This window comes from Ochotona curzoniae, unplaced genomic scaffold (genome assembly GCF_017591425.1).
Source record: "Ochotona curzoniae isolate NIBS_2020 unplaced genomic scaffold, NIBS_Ocur_1.0 contig_3190, whole genome shotgun sequence".
NCBI lineage: Eukaryota > Metazoa > Chordata > Mammalia > Lagomorpha > Ochotonidae > Ochotona > Ochotona curzoniae.
The window spans coordinates 22936282-22957995 of record NW_024465751.1 but is presented as its reverse complement, the minus strand read 5'-3'; the positions used below and the strand labels follow the sequence as shown (position 1 = coordinate 22957995).

Genomic DNA, 21714 nt, shown 5'->3' with positions numbered 1-21714 from the left:
TCCTTCAAGCAAACCTGTAAATTTTGGTCTCCTTTAACATTTTTTTACAGATGATAAAAACCCTAACTTTTGATCCAGAATCTACATTATAAAAATACTATGCCATGCTACCCCGTCAGTATAATGTCTACAACACGATATGAACATAATCGGACTATTAGAGATATGTCTATATGACTTCTAAATTTACAAAAATCTCTGGGTAAAATATGTAATCATTAGAAATATGTTTTTCCTTTTTACCCTGAAGAAAATATTATAGGAATACTGGGCCTACTTGAACAGTGAAGAGTTCATTCAAACTGGCAATTTTTTTTACTTCTGTACAAATTGAATAGCAGTGTAAGATATACTTTATATCATAAAGGTATATTTTCCTAACAACTACACACATACACACACACAGACACACATATACATTTCACAAACCTTCCTTACCCAACCTTGAATCAAATTTAGATTAACACACTCTTAAATTGCATATTTGCCAACCAGCGTGATGTTACTCTGCTCAGCCTCACGGTGTTGGCTCAGGAGATTCTGCACACTAATTAATCCAACATAGTAATTAATTGAGTCACCATGCCAGATGTCAAATCCTTTTTATATCTTTCAAGTCTCAATGTTGAAGTGTGTTAGCAATATGCCACCTTTGCAGATCCAGCGTTTTGAGAAATAGAGGCTATAGAGAGACAATAAGTAAGTGGGATTTGTAAAAGTTATCTTAGGATCATATATCACACTGAGAATACACAGAGTATCTTTTGCCCACAGCTTATTATCTTGATAGATATACCATGCATTAAAAGTTTCATAGCAGCATAGGAAAAACTTTAATTGGGCTAGATGTGGGCCAACTACATGCTTTAGTTCACATTTAATACTTACACAAGCATAAGACACAAAAGATAAAGTTTTTTTTTAAATTTTTTTTCAGTGGAGGACATTCCAGAATCCATGCTTCAGTCTTAGAAATAGTGTCTCTCATACAGTGAGGGATACTATTCCTACTTTGCTTAAAGAGATTGCTTAAAGAAAGATTAAATTGAATAGCATACCTAAGTTTTTCACAAATTTTAATTACTCTTTCTAGTCAGTCATCTATCTAAGTGGATCTTTGAAATCAATCAAGCTCAAATCAAAGACGACTCATCAAATTAAAGTCACACTGCCAGTCTTCGTGTTTGGGGCTTTCTCATGTTCAATTTGAGAAAGGGGTTTGCCAAGGCATCCATGTTGGGATTAAAAAAAAAATCCAACAGAATATTCCTGGATCTAGAAAGGGGTCAATCCTAAAGAATTTTCCTGTGCCATTATGGAGGTTATTGAGTACCAAATCTACAAAAGCCAAACTGAGAACCCAGGAGAACAAACATGGTGTTAAATAAAGAAAGTCCACTGGAGAATTCCTTCTTGTCTGGGGAGGCTAGTCTTTCTGTTCAACTGATTGAACAAGGGAAACCCACAACACAGAGGTAATTACTTGATCTCTTTAAATATTGATTTTTTTTCATAATATTCTCTCAATTAACGTATGACATCAGCCATCACAGGTTACAAGCATCTATGATACAATGTCAGTTTGAAATTTTGAGGTCTGACTTTATACTCCAATAGACTTGTTTGCCAGTGTGTGCGCATAAGAGTCCCTCTAGCATATAAACTGTCATGGTAATAAAACTTCATTTTGAAAGGCTTGTAGGACTAGGCTGGGTCTCAGCTCTAACTGAGCCATGTATGTGCTATATGTGGGTATGGACGAGCCGTGGCTGGGCAGGAACCAGAATGGGTTGAAGGCCAGTAAAGGAAAGCCGTCGCTCCTACTACGACAGGAGATGAACTGAGTAGTGCTGGCCCAGGAACCCACTGGTATGCGTGAAACCTGGCACCACGAGGGGTTCTGAGGAAGGAGCCTGAGCAACTCCTCTGACAGGACACGCATCTTACAAATGAGCACAAGAAGCACGGAAGGAAACAGCCTAGAAAAAGTGCACCACTGGCATACATTTAGCATGGGTTGAGGGCGGATCAGGCTGACTCAGTTCACGTCATCCACTGGCAAATCCGAACGCCAGAGCAGAGTGTGGGTCGAGCCAGGTTCAGTCGCGATAAAAGCAGTACACAACACAGAATACCAAGGTGAGACTGCCTGTGCCAGATGAGACTGCAGCACCCAACCAACACACGTGAGAATCAGGAAGGGAGGGGCAGAGCTGACACGGGAAGAAAGGGTGGTTCCCTTGCTGGATAGCTACTCCCACTGGAGAGCGTGAGCTGGGACCAGACTAGGCAGGGCTGCAGCACCTGTGCGCCTCATATGGATCAGATCAGGGAAGAGCCAGGACGGGCGGATTATTCCTACTAGTGTTAACAAAACTGGAGGGGGTGAGAGCTGTCGCGGCTTAGCTGTAGCAGAAGCTGGCACTAGGGGCCATTACTGTCAAGGCCAACCACAGGGCCACCTGGAGAGAGCACAAACTGAGAGTGAGAGTGACCTTGGATTGAAATAGTGGGCTCCCCTGTCTTGGGTTAACGTTCCCATGGGAGGGCATGGAAACTAGGACAGGGGCTGGGATGGCTAGACAGAGAGGCACTCAGCAACATCCGTGAGGGCTGGACAGTTGAGCTGATTGGATGGAACTAAGCTCCAATACCCTTCGACATTTACAAGAGCCCAATGGGATATGGAGCAGACCAAACTAGGCTGCTACACAAGCTGGCAAATCAGGGCGGGGCGGGCCAGGTGAGGGTTATTGGGGGTCACTCCCACTAGGCTGCAGCTCCCACTGGTTGGTGTGATGGCCGAGTACGTGATGAGCAGAACCAGGATGGACTGCAACACCCATTGATTCCAGTGGAAGTCAAGGCTCAAGACGGAACCAACCCAGCAATTGCAACCACCAGCTGAACGGGGAGACGGACTATGCCAAGTCCTGTACTTGCTCATACATATAGGACTCTGGTCTGGGAACATCTCAAAGTTTCTTTGGGGATCCCCTCAACCGAAATGGTGGACTTAGAACCTAAACCAAGAAAAGACGGAAGATAGAACAGGTCAGTCAACTACCTATATGTTAGCAACGAAACACTAGACAAAAGGAGACCCATGATGGACTGTGTCAGTTGGATTATTCAACAGCCTCATCTTGCCTGGAGTGATGCGATTGGCAGCAATGCATAACGGGTGAAGTACCAGGACCAATTGAGCAAGGATCTCAGAACATGCCCTACATCCGGGACCTGGGGTGGGTGTGAGACTGGGTGGGGCTTCTCCTCAATATTCCCGTTAGCTCTTGTAACTTTTTACCCTAATCAACAATGTAAAGATTGCCAAAATATAATAATAATAATAATAAATAATAATAAAAAGAAAGGCTTATAGTTTTATTCCTTGAAAAACCAAAATACTGGTAAGAAATGTTTAAAATTATTCTGCTTTGCTTAATATCAGCTTTGAAAATATTTTAGAGTTTATCTTTACATTTTATGCTTTTGGAGTTTTTCCCACATTTTCCTAAGGAAAAATTTTTGTAAAATAAATTTTGTCTGCAATAGGACAAAACTCAAGTCCCAGTTTCTTCTCTCTTTTGCTTTTGAATATAACAGCTCCTAGTCGCTAACTAGACTGGATTTTGCCAAGTGCTGGAATCATACAACATGCATGCTTAATTTCATACAGCATAAATGAAATTGCCAGATCTGTTAACACATAATAATAGTCTAATCACTATCTAGAATTTGGAGAAAAATCCCCTCTCATCCTGTTCAGTTAGGGTAAAATACTGCTTCATTTTTCCTTCAGAGAATTTGTGGCATTAGTTCTACCAGTAGGAAATAAACATACAAAGAACTTATTGAAATTTTGTTGATCTAATAATAAAATCATGCATCTATTCAATTACCTCTTACTGGTTTTAGCACAGTTTTCTTCATGGAAATGTGGCTGAGGAAAGAATTAGAGAATCTTGAGCCAAATCATTATAATCTAGAATGAGTGGATGACTTGACATCTCTTCTTTAGCTCTACATCCTCCGATATTTATGTATGATTGTATTTTTGATTAAAATCTTCAAGTTGTCTTCTAAACATATCCTATAACAAATATATTCCTACTCATGTGTCTGCAACATTCACCTTGGTGGCCACAGCTGCTTTTCTGTGACTTTTCTCCTTGTGATCCATTTTTTTCCAGCCTCAGGAATGAACTCACTGCATGATGAGCCAAGTTAAAGCACCAGAGAATTCATGTTAGCAGAGTTAATCTTCAATCAGTGTGATACACAAAATATGGATGGATAAGCTCCCCCACTTCTTCATTTCTCTGCTAGGATAAGACGGGTGTCCTACACCTTATCCTAGAATTTTCCACTAGAATCTAGCTTCCTTTGGCTTGACAATGTACATTCATGGTCTTCTTTCTGTTTTCTGCTCACTTCCATAGATCCCTATGGGAATTTTAGAAAATATTTTCCCAGGTAACTATTTATACTATTTATCGGTCTCAAGGTAAGCTTATGCAAAACCCACAGGAAGAAAGGTATAATACTTGAATTAAAACAACTTATTACTGAGATTGTAGAAGACATAGCTGTGTTTACTCTTGGGTTTACTCAATTTGGGATCTCTTCCACTGGCACTTACTAAGTACTCAATAAATGCTACTCAAAAATCTAATCCAATTGATTTTACTCAAGGAATGTGCTCTTAAATGCCACTTATATCCTCCCCCTTTCCAATCTCTATGATAGAACTTATGTGATTTTGATGCAGGACTTCTCACTGGTTCTTATATTTCTTCTCATTGATGTTGACATTGTGAATGTTATCTTCCTTCTTAATATTCATTTTAATATGGGGCCCCTTACTACCACACTTTTGTGCATCTCCTATCTTTGTGGGTCCAGGCTCTCTTTAATTTAACTGTGCATGTTTCCCAAACCACTTCTGGCCTTTCTTCTCTTTTCCCTCTGTGCTCAGGGCCTCAGGGAGCTTATCCGCTCGCAACGCTGCAGCTACCAAGTTACAAATGACATTTAAATTAAACAAAGAAAAGAAAGGGAAAAGTCTAACCTTGGCTTTTTATCCTTTCTTTAACAGCATATTTCAAGTGTTTTGTGGGACTTTTTCAACTGAACAGTTACAGAGAGAGTTTACTACTCTTTGTACCAGTAGTCTTTATTCCTCCCCATCATTTATAACTTCAGTCACCTTTGATTCCAGGGTGGTCATCTCCTTTCCTTTGTGCACAGGGAATTCCTCTATTAAGTTCATCTGTTTTACTGCGTATCTGCCTCCTCCTCTCTCAGTGTCAAATACTTGTTCATGCAGAAAGTATCCAGCCTATAGGGACATCCTTATTGCTTGTAATAATTACACTCTGCTTTCTATTTAAGCATATTCCAGGGTTGTTCTTTTTACTCTTAGAAATCAGAGACTGTAACTTCTGTGGTTTTAGTTTTTTTCTCTTTTACTACTAATGTTTTAGCTGAAATTACTTCTTCCTTAATTATCACTATATTCTTTTGTAATTTTGACCTTCCCTCTTTTTTTTTCTACAAAACTTGTCACTGAAAATTCATCCTAAATGGGCCTGATACAAGAGATCAGTGGCTAAATCCTCACTTTACAAATGCCAGGATCCCATATGGGAGCCAGTTCATGTCCCAGTTACTGCGCTTCACATCCAGCTCCCTGATTATGGCCTTGGAAAACAGTGAGTGGAAGATGGCCCAGTGTTCTGGGAGACCTGGAGGAAGCTGCTGGCTTCTGGCATCAGATAGGCTCACCTTTGTCCATTGCTGGCATTTGGGAAATGAACCAGTGGATGGAAAATCATTCTCTCTGTCTCTCCTTCTCTCCATAAATCTGCCTTTGGAATAAAAATGAATAAATCTTTTTTTTTAAGTTAATTCATCTTAAACTCATTGGAAGTGGAAAAAGGCCTTTATGATATGAATTTCTTACATTTTTACCATGTTTCTACTCTCAGGGTAGGCTTTTGTCAGTCCAGACCTCCTGCAGTGCTCCAAGTACGCTCTTCTAGAATATGCATTTGACTCTGGAATTGAAAATGTCCAGGTTTCCTCTGTTGTCCAGTTCTTATTAGAGACTCTGCTTAAGGTTGTACAAAGAAAACTTTCCCTGAGAACTTGTTCTGGAATATACAGCTGACATATTTCTTTGATTCTCTTGGTTTAGCAGGATCACAGCAGTAATCATGTGAAGTGTGAATTCTTGTGTACATGTCTATCTCCATTGCAGATTGGATGTTTCTTCTCTTTCCTCTTTGAATCCCACTCCCCCTCCCCCACACCTGGAACAACGTCTGGCTTATACTGAAAGCTGAAAGAACAGTCTCTGAATGGTCTAGCAACTTAGTTCCCTTCATTTTCTCCCAGTATCAGGGAATGATTCATACTTCTTCAGCAAGCTTCCTTCGTCTTCCCTGAAATGTCTAAACAGTTGCCATTCCCCAGAGGTCATTGCTGCTTCTGCTTCCAGTCTGCAATGCAGTGACCAGTGTGAATGCCATATTGTGCCCGCTTCATATGTTTACATACTTATGTTGTTATTTTTTTCTCATGTAAGTGGAAGGCTCAGTAGAAGATGACTCTGTCTTTTTTCCTCAGTTTTTACCCAATGATGATTTTCTGATAAATATTGACTAATTTTTGCGTAAGATTTGCAACCCTTTGAGGCAGTTAGAGAGAGTGAGGTGTTGAGCCCATTGAGGCAATTATGATTTGTTTACAGCAGAATCCGTTTTCGATCCCTTGCTATGATATGGGTGAAGGCCAGGAAGGTGCTCTGCTCTACCATGCTTTCTGTGAAGTCTCATCCAGCATCCCACTTTGCAGTGACAAACCATCTGGGAAATTCCATCTGTCTCTGCTTGGAGACTGAGGTGGCAGTCGCCCACTGTGAGCAATTTTCTATTAACTTCTTGGATAAGATCAGTCAGATTTATACTGAATTGATGGGAACCATAAGAGCAGGTTTGTTCCAAGAGAAGACAAATGTACTGATTCCTCTAATTGGGCTTAAGCCAGTTTCATTCACGGATGCCCTAAGGTTCTAGTAGTGCAAAGACTTCTAACCTTTTTAATTGTACCCTGTTCCTCTTGGGAAATGTTGGTAAAATTCATTATTGATGGAGGTTGTAGATGTATCCCTTCAGGAGGGCAGAATCCTGGCTTCTCTTACATTGTAGCTGCTATGTGGAGAATTAATGGAAACTGAGTATACAGGAGCTGCTCAAAGACCTGGAAACAAAACACGGTATCAGGATCTTGGAAGATGATAAATTTGTCTTACTTATAGAATTTGTGTATGTGTGAATGTGCATGTAGAAGAGGTGATAGGGAGAGGGAATAAATTGGTACTGAGATTTTGATAATCAAATGCATCCGTTTGAGAATGTGAGTTACACAGGAGAAAACTTAACACCAAGCAGCTGCTTCATTTTGTTTTCTTTAGGCATAAATTAGGAAGGTAGGAAGGTCAGCTGCTTATTTATCTGAATGGTTATAATGTGTAGTGCATGCCTACTGATAGTGTTGGCCATAGGTGGAGTAGGATTTTTGCATGGGAAAATAGCACTGAAATGAAAATATAGACTGTGCCTTTTTTTTTTTTTGAAGGAGTAATGATTACCCACCTTCAAGCTACACCTTTCTGTGTATAGTGAGTCTGTCTGACAACCTCAGTCTCACTTTCAATGACTTTTTCTCTGGATGGTTGAGCATTTCCAGGTTCTTCACATTTGGGCTTGGGTTTTAAAAGTAGAAACACAAAGTCAATATTATGTGCCTTATATAGATAAATTTATTTATGGACCTAGCTTATTCTCCTGTGCCTGAAATTCTAAAAATATTTTACCCTTGGGTTATGACTCATTGCTAAGCTGTTTACCTATACCTAGGTCCCATATGAGTGAATAGGAGCATCTTTTTCTTAAGATTATTCGTTGTTGTCTTTGTCAAGAACTTTAAGTGAAGATGATCTCTCCATAGTTATTAAAATGCCTATAAGTGTTATGTGCTAATGTAATTAACCTCTGAAAGAAAAAGTTCCTCATGTCATCAAAGCTAATCTACTTGGACTACATATATGAAGGTAAACCTGAGGACTAGACTATCTTTTCCACAGAGGATTAGAATGAAGAGCAAAGTTAAAGAGACTGGTGGGAGCTGTCACTTTCTATCTCTTTTTCTACACATCAGGATCTCTTTTAGGAAATTCCTTGTTGCAGATTTCATTGCTCCCATTATTTCTGTTAGCCAATAGCCATCCTTGTCAAGTTCTTGCCTCCTGAAGGTTAAGGGGTTTCTATAGCATTTGTCTTCCCAGTGCAAATTATGGAATATAAATCTTTGAGAAATATTGTTACTAGAATCAAAGTTAAAAAAGAAAGACAAAGTACTGTGAGGACTGGTGGCTTCAAAAGTTGATCAAAACTATGGTCTGTTATTTTCAGATAATTCTGGCATAGCCGTTAAAGTTTGTCGATCTGACTTTTTGATAAATTGCCATTCAACAGCTCTTTTAAAATACTTTGGCATCGTGCACTTGTTTGTCATCTGCATGATTATGGTAAGCATGATAGTGTTATTGAAAGAGGATTTAGTGGAAGTCAGTATGCCATATACATAGTCCATTCAGTAACTTGAAAACAATAGTGGAGACTCTAGGTAGAGGTACCATTCTGTATTCCTTCTGTTAAAAATAAGCAGTATTTGAGGATAATGTTGCATAGTGATAACATATTAGACTATGCATATAATGGCACATAAATTTGAATTACCTTATTATTTTTATTATTCTTATCAATGAATTGTTTACTGTAGCACTCAGTAGGCATTGGTGATTCTTGTTGCCTTGTGAGATTCTCCTAGTAAAGTTACTGTAAAACTCCAGGTTGATGATACATGGTGACTTTTTTCCTGCATATATTTCTAATAAGCATAAAACAGCAAAATAGATGCCATTGTAAATTGTGAAATTATTTGCAAAACTACATTTTGGAGACTAACATCTCTTTTACTTGTTAATATACATATTTAATTTCAAGTTTTGTTTTATTAATCATTTACTATTATGTCACTTTTCTCTAGAGAAAGCAAGAGAAAGGTCCTATGGCAGAAGCCACAGTGCTTTTGTAACTCAGTACTCAAAATGGCAGCCTTCATTGTTGCCAAATTGCATTCATTTAGTCTAACCAACCTGAAAGGAAGGGAATTACAGAATGACTTAAACCACAAGATGCTGTATGGCTCAGATCTTGCACAGAGCTTTTCCACCAGGAAAGCAGATTTACATAATAGTTACCATACCCATGAATAGGGAGAACATTCCAGTCAAAATAGCAGTGGGAGAAATCACAAAGAAAACACGATAAATTTGAATGAGAAAATGAAATCATATACTAGAAATGATTGTAACTAAAATCCAAGATTAATATGTAAGACATTTGTTCAAATAAGTCAGTGTTTTCTTATTTCTGAGAGAATTCTGGCTTTCCACATAGTTGGTGATCAAAGGCATATTGATTAATTTATTTAGAGATTAATTTTGCAGATATTAGAGATACATTATACGATTTATATCAAATCTAATGGAGATTGCAGAACAGAAGCAATTTACTTGGTGTGCTTTTTCTCCTTCAGTCATTTGGAGGAACATATACTAACACACTGTAAAGATCAAAAGTGGGAAGGAGAGTATGGGAAAGAGCCCTTGATGGGGTCAGAACAGCCTGATTCTAGTCCCTCCTGTTATTACCCAAAGTGGATGTGCTATCTTGAGTAATCACACATGCTCTCAGTTTCCTCATTTGTAAAATAGGGTTATTACACCATCTCTACATCATGCAGTTGTAGTAAAATTATATAAAATTATATGCATTTAGTCACTTTGAAAAATATGTGATTGTTACACAAACCTAGATTACTTTTTATTATGCTTGTGAATAGAAACTAGATTTTTCATTCCTTTAGCTCCCGAAGCAGTCTTTTGTCCTCTCTCCGAGCATATTTGAAAAGCACTTTGGATTGTCATCCTCTGAATACATCTTCATACACATGTGCACATATGTCTCATACATACTGGACATGCATCCTTACTGATTAGCTGGCATGAGCATTTTCAGGCCTTGCAGTCTAGGAAAGTGCAAGGTATGCAGTTAGAGCATTTAGCATTGAGTAGACAATCACCACAAAATTGGGAGGGGGGAAAACGTGTATTTTTAGGAAGAAAAAGAAAGGTTAAGTGGTCAAGCTCTTTTTGAATTATCTTGGCTTCTTTGTGTTTTCTTTTTTCTTTTTTTGTAAATTATTATTCAGAAAGCCTTTCTCAAATGTATGAAGGGGGATTTCAGACAATTGGAAAAGTAATTTACTCTGTATGATTCAGTTTTGACGTGGGTTTATATTTTAAAATGTTAACTCAATTCTCTGATTATTTATGGCATTTTTGAACTAGGTAAGGAAGGGAATGAATGGGGCACATGGGGCTGGAGTTCAGGAGAGCAAAGGCTTTTCACTTACATTAATTTTTGGCCTTTATTAAGTCAAACATATTGTTTGCTCCTCCTTGTCCCACGTGGGATACTGTGAGCCTACTCCCATGGCTGGGAGCAGCAAGAGCCCCTGTCATCACAGAGGTGGCATTCACTTCTCTCCTCTGAAAACCACTGCTGCTGAAAAGCATACGTGGCTTGTTCATCCATGCACTTAGGTCTGCATGTGCATCTGTGATAAGCATCAGGGGCCAAATACATATGGCAGCGTGTTTGTAAAGGGGAAGAATTGTAGCATTTGCCTTCTTTCAACAAGCTCAGAGATGATAAAAAGAAAGTTCGTCCTTTATCTGAGTATTTTCAGCAAGTAGTCTGGAAAGCTGGATTCTTATTGAACTGCTTCGCAACTCTGCAAAGGACACCTCTGCAGTGGAAGCAGATATGTACAGAAGGGTCTCTGTCTGCTGGTACTCCAGGAGAAGGGGCGAGGGAAAAAGGCGGGTGATGAAAGTCCAACAGTGGTCGGCTCCATGACTTCATTAATCACATGGAGGCATTCTGAAAAATGTTTCCCTTTGGTTGCAGCCATCTATTTCTTGGTGTTAATCTACGCCCTGTGGCAGGGTTTTGTGAAAGGAAACAATGGACAGTTGTATCACTCCCCGCTCTTCCCCCCAATTGTTGTATCCCCTGTCAGAAGGCTCCAAGGATGATGCAGCTCTGTATCAGCCTGATAAGGGAAAAGAGGATTCAAAATGGCTTTGGAGAGACTCTGTGGGAGTGGAGTGTGCCGTTTTGGACTCGACAAACTATGGAATACAGCAGAAGCCCTTAATGGGATCCTGAGGATTTGGTGCCAGAACTTCTGCTGTTTCTTGAAGATTTGCTGTGAAATATTTTGATGGTAAAATTCTGTGACTGAAGAGAGGCTAAGGTTCAAGATGCTGTTTTAAGTCATTCGCTGCATAATATGCGATTAGTCCATCCAGGTCGGAAAGACCAAAAAAAAAAGGAAAACTCAAGACCCTGCTTAGAGTATGTATAAGTTCACTTTTAATTTGTTGATACCGAGTTTACAAGTCATTGTCATCATGAGATCATGAGCTGTACACAAATAAAAGCATGTTTTATATATTGTAGATTTCTATTTTATGATCAGATGAGATATGAAACTATCTTTTATAAAACTGATTCATTTTTGGCAGGCTTTTTAATCCACATATGGTTCAGTTAAGCTGTTTTGGAGCCTAATGTACCTTTGTTATTTATTGGGATTTTTGCAAGGGGATAACTGTGTTATTTTTGCACTGAATTTAGAAGAATACAAATTAAATGTTTCAAAAATAGTTTGTACAGCTGAGGGAATTCTAGTGAGATTTAGAAACTGATCCACTGTTCCCAGGACAGCTGAAATAAAATAATTCTTGCCCCTTAAGAAAAGAAGACAGCTAAAACACCACCAAAATGAACCATTGTTTTAGCACAGCATGATAATATGTATGGACAGCCATTAGTGGATGAGACTGAAATAAGTTGACCTCAAGTTAGCATGATGTTAACTCTTAAACTGTCTCTAAGCTTACAGGTACAGCTAGGGTTTTTGTTTTTGTTTTCATTCATTCTACTGTTGGTCTGACATTTTATGAATTAACATATAGGCAAAAAGAATTATGAAGTGGTTGGCAGGCAAAGGAATGATAGGCAGTGACCCCACATACCATGAATAGCACAATGCTTAACTAGGAGGACTTAGCCAGCTAGAGGTCACTTGTGCCTTCTCTGCTAAGGCCAGCATGGTACAGAGAAACTCTGTCTTCTACTGTAACGTTCTTATTTCAGTTAGTTTAGATTGAACTTTGGGTTAAAATAACCAAAAGTGGCATATCCATCAGTGTTATCTCAACAGGCAACTTCTTCCCTAACAATTTTTTTTTTAAGACATCGGGCTCCTTTTGGTTGAGTTATATTCATTTATATATAGTTTTCTTTTATTATTTACATTACATTATGTGACACAGTTTCATAGGCTCTGGGATTTCCCCCAAGTCTCCCTGATATGGTGGATTCCTCCATCTTGCTGCAGTATTACAGTTCAAATTCAGTCAAGATTCTTTAAAGTCTAGAACTAGTAGTATAATTCTAAACATACTTTACCATTTGTGAAGCACCTTCTGGATTTTTTCAAATAGCTTTCTACTTTATTTGAAGCTAATCATTAAGTAAACTCTTAGAATGGCCACCATCTAAACTGTTGACCAGATTGGCTAAGAGCCTGGATTAGTAAGTAAATAGGTTCCCATTAGAACTTGTCTTCTTGCCTTAAATTCTCTGTCATGTTGTGTGCCTTCCTAATGCTGTTTTTATTTGCTGTATAACTTAATGAAAGAATAATAGAGTATTTATTTTTATTTCATAACCATTTCAACAGTTTTTCCTTCTCACATCCTACAGTAATTAAAAGACTAAAATCTGTTCTTTCTTTAATGATAAATATGTTAGGATAGAAGTGCTGAAGCAAAATTTACCTTAAGCATATACTATGATACAATTCAGCAACTATGCTAAAAAGTAAGTGCAAAGAATCGATTTTTTTTAGCAAATAGAATTGTGCGTTTGAACATATAATTAAATTTGATCAATGAAGTATATACATTGCTTGAACAAATCTATTCCCAAAAAATGCTGTATTCACATGCATGCAGGAATAAATTCACACACATATGCACAGATAGAAAAAGTGATTGATTTTAAGAAAAAATTATGTATTTTTAAAATTTTGTTTTGTTTGTTCTGTTAGCTCTCCTAAAGAAAGCAATCTAATGAGCAAATTCATCTTTTCATTATTGAAAGAATGATACAAATGTAATCATTATTGAAAGAATGATACAGAAGTTTTCAGTGATAAATATTACATTGATAATATTTTTATTTAAACTCATGAAAGTATTCAAAATTGCCAGATTGTGATAGACACTTTAAGAACTCTTTTAAGTAACTTAGAATAAATATAGTGCATTAAGTTGTATAAGTGTTAAGATGAAAATAATGTCTATAATTCCTGTGTCTAGAGCATAATAGGGAGACTCAATTTAGTTAAAGTGGCAAATGTGGAGAGGAAAAGGAAAAAATACATGGGAAAAGTGCAACAATATTAAAAGTTAATATATTTTTTTGTACTGATGTTCTGTGAGATTCATTTCCCTTTATTGTGCGTTCTCTATGAGCCTAAGTTGTTGAGATGGTATAATTAGTATTTGGTTATTATGTAAGACTCAAGAATTTAAACATAGTAAATTTTGCCTTTAATTCCCAACATTTTCTGTTAGTGAAAAATTTAATAATATTTTATAATAAAATGTTGCTGATATTTGCTGCAGATAACGCATATCAGTGAAGTTTTAGGGTTCAAATGAGTATGGGTCTTTTCAGTGATATTTTTATATCCCCTTAGCTTCTGAGAGCTTTGGCAAAAGAAATATGTCAATTTGTTTCAGTTGGTTTTACAGCGTCCAATTAAATTGATAGCCTGCTATTTTAGTTCATCTTCTTGATAGTTTTTAGGTATCTTCTGTTAATTCATATGCAGTTTCTTAAAGTTGAAAGAAATAAAATCAGTAGAAAGAAGAAAAAACAATCCATTTTAGACATTCAGTTGTATTATTGTATTGCATTGTTTATCCCAGTTTTTCCTGAAATGCCTCATAATGTGAGATCAACACTTTTTACATCAAATAATTCAGAAGTTTCATAATGTATAAGTATATCATAAAAAGTCGGGGAAAATGGAATTTAAAGATACTTTTAATTTGCATGTGTGCAAACAGCTTCAAAATTTATGCATATGAAGCATTTCTAGAAATTTCAGGGAGCTTTGTATTTTAAAAAAAATTTTCCATGGATTTGAAAACATTTCACACTAAAGTGAAATTTGTCTTTTAATTCTTTTTATGAACATTTTGCAGAAACTTATTTCTTACTATTTTATTTGTGTGAATCATCTTAAAATCTGTGCGTGATGATCAATTGTACAGTTGATTTACATTTTTAAAATAGTGAACCTTTCATGATGAAAGTATTAGATGCCATGGCCATATCATTTGAATGTTAATATTAATACCCGGTTGATAAGCAAGCCATGTTTCATCACTGGAATGTGTGGGGAGAGTACTGATTTCACTGTAAGGTGACTGCTCCCAGAAGTTGTTTAAGTTGGAGTTGGATCTCATTATAAGGCATTAAAATAAAAATACTGTATATGGAATGCAGTTGGATATACTGCCAAACTGATAAAAGAGAGGTCCCTTCATAGCTCCACTGGCATTAATTACATTTTTATTGTTTCCATAGATATTTATACTGCTTATTATGCCAATAAGAGTCTGTCCTAAATCAAGATGAAGTTTGTTATTATTCTGTGTTCTCTTATTTATGAAATGTTAGGTGAACCTTCTTTGAGTATTTTCTATTAACTATGCATTCCAGGAAATATAATGACATATAAATAACAAAGAGAAAAAAAGTGTTGGTTGCTCTTTCTTAATGACAATGTTAAAATGCTACTATTAAAAATTTATTATATGTATTTTTATCTAATCTAATTCTAGAAAAAGCTGTATTTCTTTTATGACAAAGGAAAATTTCTAGATGGAATTCCAACCATTTTTTACAGAGGTCGTAAGCGGTTAGCATCTAGTATGATTATACTTTATTTATCATTGAGATTAAATTATCGAAAATTGGATTAGAAAGTAAAAACTAGCGTTAACATTTTTTAAAAAGATTGTATTTAATGGAGTCCGTTCAGGTTTCCAAATTGCTTACTGAAAGCTTCCTCTTTTGAGACCATATCACTGATTTATAAGGATTATTGTCTTTGGTTCTTGTGTCAGAGAGTTGAGAGGTGAAAGCAGTGGGATTGCATTTTCAGGATGCCACATCTGTGCTCTTTGATCTGAGGCACTGCATGCCTTTGGGAGTAAGTTCAATCTTGATTTCTTTAGTCAATCATCCACTATCAGGTACCATTGCCCTGATTAGCGGGCTGAAGAGAAAGAGCGTATCATGGGTGTGTGTTACAAAGATGAAAATAGTGATGAGCCTGTTGGCAGCAGAGTCAGTCCTTACTTTCACTCTGTGGTGTTTGTGTTTCTTTGCGTAAATCCCCTCTGCGTGGGAGAGAACGAAAATCAGTATGTCTGAATATAAAGTAATCATTGTTTTGCAGCGTTGACTCTTGTGTAATCCATTGTAGGAAATGCAAACGGGAAAGCGGATGAGCAGGATGCTGGCGATGCTTGTTCACAGAGGTTCAAGTGTCGCTGGGAGCTGGTTTATCATTCTTACTCTCTTTTGTGAATCAAGCCAGTCTGGCTCTAGTTCAATGTTCAACATCTTATTTGTATTCTTCACATTTCTTCATGTGGTATTACATAGATGCAAAATGGTTCTCTAGACTCACGGTAGGCTCAGATTCCAACCTGTACTTATCAGTGATACCCTTTTTGAAAGATTGTTTCCTACAAATATTTGGATGATTCACACCAGCAAAATGGTAGGAAACCATTGAGAAATTTTGAAAAGATGTATTTTCAGCTCTTAGCAGCGTTTTGTTGTAGGAGAACTAGGAGATTCTTGATTTGGTCAAACAGTGAATGTGTGTCTGAACATATGAGAATGCATTCTACTATTAATTTCTTTAGATACGTATTTGAGGTTTGCCCATGTGTATGTTATATTATGAGACTAAGGCAGAATGGAATTTCTGAAAAGAAGATCATGCTATGAATAGATAAAAAATAACTCTGTCTCTTAAGTCATTATGAAATTTCGCTAATATATTTCAAAATTAGAATTAGTTCTAAAAAATATTACTAAAATATTAGTTCTAAAAAATATTAGTTCTAAAAAATTTACTGTGGCTAAGTATCCCTTGAAGAAAACGGTGAGGTTCAGTCACAGTTCTGTATCACAAATACTTACGGTATGCTCAAGTCCAACTGAATTTATTTACTATTGTGTTTGACCTCAGTGATGAAACCAGTTTGATAAGATTAAGGTCAATGAGTGTGTTATTTTTAGACAAGATACAAAGTGTAGAATGTTCTGTTTTGCTTTCCCATGTTAACAAGTAGTATTGCTTAGGGTCCTCTCTGAACCACTGATTTCAGAGATCCATTCATCCTCAGTGATTATCCAAAAGATTTCAGCAGCCATAATTAATCACCAACTTAGAAAAGGAAACAAGCGTTTTCCTCCCTTGAAAAAGGTAGACCAATGTAAGAAGAATAATGATGCAAGTAGTAATAATTTTGGTGTATGTCAGCCTCATGTGTGACTTGCTGAGAGAAACATCCTTTTAATGTCATTTACTAACTAAAACTCCTTTTTTGGCTAACGTTTAAATTTTGTTTCATAGGGTTAAGAAAAGTACATCTTTAATTTATTTTTGTATAAAAGAAGAGTGAATAATGAGCAATAATAATAATAATAAGAGTGCTAAACAGTGAATATCTAGCAAAAGCATTTGTGTGTTTTATTACTGAAAGAATATCAGTAGTATCATTTATAGGTAAATATTTATTTTGTCTATATAACAACCATGAAAATCTCAGGAAGCAACGATGACTTTATATGATTTCACCTTTCGAGAAGGTGACATCTAGGGCCAGTGTATCTACTAATTGTTATTAGTGAGTTTTGAAAGACTCCCTTACTCTTTTTATAGATTTCCTGCATCAAGAGGTAGGTACTGAAGTGATCATTGTACACTTTTATATACCTGAATGTAGGGAGCAAAGAGTTACCAAATTGTTACAAGGCATGCATTTGAAATATAAAAATTGAAAATAACTTTTTGTATTGAAGTATTTAAAATAACATGGTGAAAATATACTAAAGCTGGGATAAAGACTTAAAGATTATAAACACGCTGTTTCTATTCCTGGTGATGGAGATTAATTTATCAGTTTTAGGCCTCATAGACTGCAAATTGAAAACACATTTAACCTCTCTCAGTAGTTAAAACTAACCGGTTTGTAAATGTTCTAATTAGATTGAAGTACGAAAATAACAAGATGGATATAATAGGCTGAAAAATTGAAGCATAGTTATATCTCTAACACAGGGGCATTTTCTTTTTCCATGTTCAATATATTATAGTCATCTTGCATTACCATGTTTACCTAAAATCTGGTGTTTAAAACTTTGAAGAATGGCTTCAGAAATATCTAGCAACTTAAACTATAATTTTCACCAGTCTTGTTTCATCTCACCCAAATTTGTTTAGACTCCCAATAAGCCCGCTACTACTTCTGCCTGGATCTATTAATGATAATTACTTAGAATACTCTCCCCATTCTGTGATACCATCACATCATTTTGAAGAAGATTGTGATCTTATCCCTGCCTATTCTGTTTAACTGTGACACTCCTTCTATTATAGTGAGTCCTTGATAAGATCATGCCTTTTAGGATCAGACATTAGTTGGAATCAATATTTGAAAATGTGCCTGGTTTTGCTTAATAGTAAAGTTAGTGTGTGGATTGAAGTGAGATCATTTGTTGGATGACATTATACAACTTCATCTTGTCAAAGATTCTTTTCAAATACTGTATGCTCCAGAACACAAAATAAATTTTTGAGAAAACCATTTCTTTGTCCATTTACCTGGAGCGAGTATTAGTTTTCAGGTAATGCTGATGAGAACATAGCAGTAGCTTGAAATTGATTAGTTTAGGAAAAAATGGTTTTGCAAAAATTAACAATTATATTCACAGTTTTCCAATAATGAAATTTAGTGAATTCATTTGTTCTCAACCAAGGATACTCTCATGCCCAACTGACATGTGGCAATGCATGGGGACATACATTCCGATGGTCAAAACCCATTGGCAGGTGGTGTTGGGAGGGTCTGGAGATGACTAATAGTGCTGCTGCCAACTGGGTAGAGGTGTGAATTGCTAGTATATATATCTTGCAATGCACAGGACAGCTTTCTAACACTATAAGAAAAAAGTTCTAACCCCAGAGTCAATAATGCCAAGGCTGCAAAATTCTTATGGAATGTATAACATAAGTGACAACAGCAGATTTCAATTTTTAATGTGCCCAGGAAAGGCAAATGCTGCATCTGTCGCTGTTTTTCCTGGTTAGCTTCATGTGATAGACTGGTAACCAAGAAATCCCTTTAGGCCTACACATCCAAAACTGCATACTTGTCTTCAAGCTTGTGTTGTATTGAGCTTCAGGTAGAAAAAAACAACATCATAAATCATCCATGCAACATTTTTGGTCTAAATAAAGCCAAAGAACTTTATTAAGTAATAAAATCCGTGTTTACAGCTAACTACTTTTTAAAATTTCGTGAATGGAATATTCATAATAGTCACTCTCCCAACTTTATAAAAATTGCTTACTATCTGGTTATGTAATTTGACATAAGAAATAGCATGGCATAGTATGGTTGTCTTTTCATAGAATCTGCAGCTTTTTGTCAGTTTTTTTTTAAATGACATATATTTAAAGAACGAAGTAAAAAAAAAAATTTTTTTTTCTTCCTTCTTTTGCTTACAACAATGACTAGGCAGAAATCCACAATATGTTCCTGAAAAGTCAATTAGGAATATTGTTCTTTAATTCGTGCATTTTGTGCCAGTGGGTTTTTAGCTCTCTCATTTGCCAGGATAGAAAAGGGAATTTTTGTTTGTATCATTGAGATCCCACCAACTTTTGATGTACTGTACTCAAGTGGAGACAGTAAGCAGGGGATTGGAGGTGTCAGTGTCAGCTAAAGTCTGCAAGATGAGCACACTTCTTTTGTTGAATGGTGACTTCTCAGAGGGACAGAAAATAAGCAGTTGGGTGAAAGTGCTGGTTTGGAAATAATGCCCTAAGAAATTGGGAGGAGGACTCCACAGGAGTCAGGTTAAGGGAAGAGTACTCCAAACTTGCATCACCTGAGAATTTACAGCTCACTTCCTCCCATTTTAGTAAAGACATCCTGGAATATCCTGGCAGACTGCTGTGTTCATAAACCTAGAAGAAAAGGTTATTTGCAATGCTTAGAATGTTTATGAGAAGGTGGCAGGTGCAGCAAATTTTTTCTGCTTTATTTTTAAACTTCCTCATTAAATAGGTTACCATACTTTTCTTTCTCTTTGTTTAGTGTTACAGTTTTTAAATGGGCCTGGGCTATTTCTGCATTTTTAGCAGCTAAGCACCTGCACCAATATAAATTTACTTCTTTTTGTATTAAGAAAATCTCAGTTATGATAGTGTTTTGGTGTATACTATGAACCAGAATAACATAATTGTCATATTAAATGTCTTTATGCTTGTATTTTGAAATGCAGTGTAACTCACTTGAACTTTAGAGTTCTTAAGTTTCTAAAATTATGCTTTATATCTGTAACAGGGATATCTGAACATATGTATTCTAAGAGCAAGAAAATGTATATTAAAATAACTGTAGTGCTTGCCTCCTGATAATTCTTGGTTTGAGCATGCCCATGAAAAAACAAGTGGGGAAATATGTTTATTTGTATAGATAGTAAGGTATGAGACAAAGACTGTGAAAATGAGAGCGTTACCATCCACTGATTCCTTCTCCCAATTGTGTAGAATGACTGGTTTGCTAAGCTGAAAGTTGAGTATCCAGTCTTGGTCTTACCAAGTTATTTGAGCCATCAGAGTTGTGTCCCTCGTCTCCATTATGAGTAACATCACTGGAATACACAGACTGAGATGGGTTTGAACTCTAGTACTATGATTGGGACAAGGGCATCTTAACTGCCATCTTACTAGGCTAAATACCCACCCACTAGTAGAAAATTTAGTCTCTTGCAAAGTTTTTTTGTTTTCACTCTTGTTCAGCTATGGACCCAAACACACAAGCATGCACAATAACCTGATTTTGACAGGGTTAAGGAAACTAAGAATATTTATTGTTACTATCCATCTAGTGAGCACTTCCTTCCAACAAGTCATTTGTTCTCATAAAACCAGACAGGTCTTCTTGTGTTTGTGTTTGATAAATTAACAACAGCGAATTAAGGAATTTTACAAAAATTCCAACTTGGCAAATAGTAGCAACCCTTATCGCGCAGAGACCTGATAAAACTCTCTGATAAAGCAGCAGGGAGCCTAGTCTGCATAGTGTCTCCAAAAGTGCTAGGTAACTGGCTGTGGTCTGTATCTCTCTGCTTGAGTTGAGATGATCAGTTACATGCAAACACTACTTTAGATAATGGAAGTGTTACTTGCAACTCTATGTTTTCTGTCTTTAAAGGTAAGACATTGGTCATGATAAAGGACATATGTTTGTAAAAACTAATGCAGGACATGCTCTTTCTCTTTTTTATCACTTTCAACTTGAATCAAATGACCCTTTTTGGAAAAGGAAAGTATTATAGAATAAATTATCCTGTATATAATTTAGGACAGGGGAGCACTGGGATCTAATCCAGGCCTGGCAGTGCTTCATACTGTAATCCTCATAAATTATCAACTATTTAATATTTTTAGCCCCATGATCTGCCCATATAGAGATTTATTATTTTTGTTTTGGAATTTCACATTAGGTAAGAATGTGTTCTCAAAGGTGACACAAAACAGTTGTGTATGATACTAAAAAAAAACCCTTTAAAGTGTGTAGTTTCATAGTTTCATTATTTTTATTTGCTTTTTAATTTCATCTGATGGTATTAGTAGTTAACACTTTGTACTTTTCTGTTTAAGAGTCTAGAATCTCCAAGTTGTGTCAATCTTGTTTTACACTGCACATCTATTCTGTGTGTATGTTTCAGTAGGCATGGGTGGATAGAAAAGGGCTATGTATCTTATTAATCTGTTCATTCACTTAGCATTTATTAATAAGCTAAAGATATGTAAGATACAGGATAGTAGGCATTGAGGATATTCAGTGTACTTGAAACAGATGTTGAAATGATTATACTAGAAATTATATTGTTTTGGGAAATCCAAACAAATGAATGGAAAGTTACTCTGTAGCAGGTGATTAACAATGTATGTGCTAACTAGGGAAAGTATAGTAGACCAGAAGAGTACTTGACATGATTTTAATAGAAAACAATACAGATGGTGAAGGAAAAGCCTCAAAAAGCAATAATCATAAATGAACTTAAGGTTATTTCCACTGAGGTAGCATGTAGGTTGCTAGTGTGTGTGTGTGTGTGTGTG

General features: G+C 36.4%; 1 protein-coding gene across 1 annotated transcript in view; it reads left to right on the top strand.

Moving 5' to 3' along the window:
* ZFPM2 (zinc finger protein, FOG family member 2) overlaps positions 1–21714 on the top strand; it is a 433560-nt gene that overhangs the window by 220280 nt on the left and 191566 nt on the right. The window lies entirely within an intron of this gene.